Source organism: Pseudomyrmex gracilis, unplaced genomic scaffold (assembly GCF_002006095.1).
Source record: "Pseudomyrmex gracilis isolate BER0280 unplaced genomic scaffold, ASM200609v1 scaffold_65, whole genome shotgun sequence".
In the NCBI taxonomy this organism is placed as follows: domain Eukaryota; kingdom Metazoa; phylum Arthropoda; class Insecta; order Hymenoptera; family Formicidae; genus Pseudomyrmex; species Pseudomyrmex gracilis.
Window position 1 is genome coordinate 219,270 of NW_018020649.1, and position 4,938 is coordinate 224,207.

The following is a 4,938-nucleotide window of genomic DNA, read 5'->3' on the forward strand; positions in this document are numbered from 1 at the left end:
GACTATATTCTTAAATTAAGAATATATTCTTAAATAAAGAATATATTTTTAATTTCAGAAGAATATCATCTAAAATCTTTAAGAAGATTTTTTAAGTATAAAATCTTCTACTTACGAGAATATAATTTTTTCGGTGTAGTTAATATATTATTTTCATTCTCGACATAATTATGTAAAGTTGTGACACTTAAACAAATTTAGAAGATGAATACAAACAAAAGACACGAGAAGCATTAATTATTCAACACTTGTATAAAGTCTTCTCATCAAAATAGCAACTCGCGTAATTGCGTGACACTCTCAATCGACGTTCGCCGAACGATTCTCAATGATATTCACTTACTACCACGTGTTTCGAGCGGGGTGAGATCCCGCAAAGCGGTAATATACCTCGGGAGTGCATAAATTACCGCGCGAAAAAATTCCGAGCAGCGAGCTCGTAGATAAATTCTCGTGTTTACGGTCTATCAGGGGATACTACTCGACGAGGCCGACATCCCTTACGGTGCCCGCACGTGTGCCTGCCAATATTTGCACTTCCGCCTGCTCGCGCACGCTCCTGTGAGAAGTCCGACGAATATTTTGCCGGTTTTACACGCCGACGACGGCGCGACCTTACCGCGCCCGATCGTTCCGTTTTTCCCCCTCGGTCGCTCCGTTCCAACGGAGCCTTTTTCATGCTCCAATATATCCCAGCCGGCCGGGAGGTCCGCATAATATCTCCATTTGCCGAAGCGACGATGTGCGGTACTGGCCGCGCGTTTATTTACGAGGCGGACGTCGCAGTTAAATCGCGGATAGCGACGCCGATTTGCCGCGTCGACAACAACGGTGCTTCTCGCCGCGTCGCGCCGGAGGAGAACAACCTCCTTAGAACCGGGCCAGAGCACGGGACGAGAAGGAAGAGAACGCATGGCCGATTCCGCGGACTCGCGTGCTGACCTCGCGCTTGTAATATTTGACCTATCCGTGTCCGGCGCGAGTCGTTCCATAATCCCAGAGGTGTCCCCATTGAAAACGGGACTGCGCCGACAATCTCGGCGCTCGGCGTCAATACGTAACGTCCGGCAAGCGGCAAGTCACACACCGCACGGCAAATGTCGCAAGGCCGTTCGTCGACTTGTCCGCTCTGAGCAATATCGAGACGTGCCTTTCGCGGTAGAGCGACTAGCTTTCCGCGTGGAATACACGATGACTAAGATGAAACGCAAATCAAGAGGAAAAGTTGCCATCTCAGCAATTTTTCATCAATCATTTTATTTATAAAACAATTTGCTTTGAAGTGACAATCAGTTTAAACACGTCGATACTTTTATTCGAAAGAAATTTAAAAAATTCTATTTTTGATCAATTCCGACTAATTGAAAAAAAAACTTTGTCATTATTTCGAATAATTTTCGAAAAAAACACTGTGTGTCACCATTCTATAATAATTATCTTTTATTTCATTTGAAAGCTACAATTAGAAGATAATGTCAAAAAGTAAGTTTTACGTATGTAAGCTCTGCACAATTTTAAGACGTTTTTTGAAGTACTAGCACAACACAAGCGCGCGCTACGCGCACGCTGTTAGTGTTTTTATTTTAACGTGTTGTGCCAGTAAACACAACCTGTCAACACGATGATAGCTAGTATATATGTCTTACAAACTAAATAATACACATGATGTACATATGAGAGATGTCTTAAATAACGCATGAAAATCAAACTCGAAAACTAGAAAGAAGGGAGGAGTGAAAAAACAACACGTGACTAAAGTCACGTGATTGTATTTTAATCACGTGTCTTTAAAAACGTGACTGAAATAAGGTCACGTGACAAGAAAAAGAGTAAAAAAAAGAATACTGTATATATATTGGACCGGTATATAGATATATAATAGTATATATATATATATATATAGTATATATATATATATATATTATATTATATGTATATATATACCGTAATCACATGATCAAGGTCAGTGACCTTATCGTAGTATATATATATAATACATATAATACAATATAAAAAGTATAATATTATAAATATATAATAAATTTTATTATATATATAATATATATTATATTATATTATATGTAATATTAATATGTAATATATATATATTTTATTATAGTGGTGTTTTTTCTTTTTTTCCTGTCACGTGACTTTAAAGAAACGCAAGAATACTTTGGTTTTTAGTGTTTTGTTCTGATGCGATTGAGACTAAAATGAAAGTGATCGGTTCAGTCATTCTTGAGATATTGATTCATGAAAATCTCTTCGCTTCTCAATCGCATGAATTTCGCGTATAAGAAACACTACCGTGCGTCTTGATATGTATGCGACATGAATCGAGAAACACATCTTAGAAACGTCCAATCAGCGTTGAGATAAAAGTGGCAACAATCAATATCGAGAGAATCGATTCTGATTATTTGCACACGCTTTTTCTGGTAGGATTACTTAATTATCAGATGCATGTCACTTCGCGTTGTTACATTGCGTTGGCTGAAATTTTCAACCTGATGCTAAGTGCAGCCTACGCGTTGTCTTAGAATACGATATGTTTTGCCTTCACAACGAGGAAATGAGTCGCATCTTTCTCGATTTTAATTAGGCAATTTCTACACTACGAGTTAAGTGGTTTGTACCGTCACGTTGTTTGGTTGTGTGAGGATGACGCAATGTCCGAATGACAAATTTGTTGACAAATTGTTAATTGTTTGTACAAACACCTCGAATCCTCGAGCGTAATATAATTTCTATTAATAGACAGCGACTTCGCGTCAAACGCACAATAATCGCATTCAGATGATACCAAATTATCGACAAATTTTTTCTGCGAGTGAATCGGCGTTGCGTCATTCGAATTTGGAGAATCACCGCAGCAATCAATATTCATCATTATACTGAGAAGTTTGACGAAGACATCGATCAAAGTTTCACGTATTGCAATCGATCGAGACCGTATTGTGTGTTCAATCGCGATTCTTTCTTCTCTTCAAGGTTCTCATCGTTCATGCTCACATCTTGGTGTGAGGAGGTGAGCCGCGATGTCTGACAAGAGTATCGAGACAGTTGAGGGAAGAAACGATCTTGCCGTACGGCGGTGGTCGAGGGAGAAAGTGTAACCGATCCCGAGAGCTCGAAATCGAAAGTAATTTCCTCGGTCTCGCTCTTTCTCCGCCTCCTTTCTCCTTTCTACGGGAGCCCACGATCATTCTTTCTCCCTGGCCGAGATTCAGGTCAAGTTCACGGTCTTGTACTCGACAGTGTCTTTCTCTCTTTCTCATTTCACTTTCTCCCATCTCGTCACCCTCTCTGCGCCCGTTTTCTCTCTCTCTCTCTCTCTCTCTCTCTCTCTCTCACTTTCTCTCTTTCGTGACGTACCACTCAATCTTTGCTCTCTCTGACACTTATGCAAGAGACATTACACCATCGGTGCCGCAATTTCATTCCGTGACTCCTGCTTTCCGTTCGAACGCGGTCCCAACGAGTTATTATGTCAGTGTCAATGGCACCAATCCCTCCGTGAGAGAAAAAGACCCCGGACAGTTAGCGGGGGGGTACCAGTTACGTCGTGCACGCGGTTCGCTGAACCGAATTCCCCTCCCTCAGGCTGCGATGAGCCAAGGTGAACCAAGGTGAACGTCGAGGTGGATACATCGTCTCGGGTATCTCTCGCGAGCACAAGAGGCTCGGCGGCCGGTGCTTTACGGCTGGCTCTTCTCTCTGCTCGATGAACTTCTCTCCGTCGTAAATATGAACGATGCACAGTACGAATGTACATATACGGCCGGCGGGCAGAAGAACCGGCGGAGAGGGAACGGTGTCGGCTGACTTCCTGGACGTTGCAAAGGTTTATCGGCAAACGCTGACAATTAATGACCCGGTCGTTGGGAGGACTCTCTCGTGATTTTTTCAGAGAAAACGTATGACACAGGGGTGAGAGAAGCGCACAATCAATTTTGAGAATGAACAGGCATCTGTACGTCAAGTTATCTACCCGGGAACATGCGAATTATATTAATGAACCAAACAGCTAATTAAAACCCCAAACTTCATTGTAAATTGTTTATTACGCAGCTCCTATCAGATAATGTCTTGTGGAAAAATATTGTGCTGCACACAATATTTTGCACTAAACAATGATACTGCATTAAAATACTGTGCGCATACTAAGTCGTTAATGCAATAAGTACTGCAGCAAAGTAGCTCTTTGAAATTCTTCAAATGGAAACCGATACGATGGCATCTTCGGTGCCGTTAGGATATTTTGCATAATAATGTGCGTGTGTGTCAATCTCACTCCTCGTACAACAAACGGGCCATCAGTTTGCAATTAAACGGTTACATGTTATAAAGTGTTTTTCTATATACGCGTATTCTTCTCTAATCAATCTCGATGAGATCATCGTTAAATCGGTCCTTTTGTAAAACGCGATCCTACGGAATTCGTCGACCTTCACGCGGTCGATTAATAACCACGAGATATAAAGAGTCGGTAGAGGAAGCGATATTATTCGGAGGACTAACGTTACTTCGTGTAGTGGATCACAACGTATATCCTGTATGTGCAAACTAGAATAGATAGAAAAAAAAAAAAATATCCCGTCTCACAATGCGAATGAATGGAGATAGAAAAGATTTCTTGTCTCGAGAACCTTTTCTCGGAACGATCGGAGAACTGCGGACTTTTGGTCCGCCGCAAGCTTACCCGTCGCGTGTGTTCATCGATGTAAAGAATCGATAGTGAGTCAGCGGATTGAATTTTTAATGGCATTGACCAACACGCGCTTACGTCGAATTCTCGGATAGATCTTAACAAAATTCCGAAGTAAATGTTTCTCGGTAAAATAATCGCGCGAGAATAATGAAAAACTTATCTTCTTGAATATCTATCGAAATTCTTCAAACTCTCTGAGTAACGATAAAAAAAAAAAAAAAAAAAAA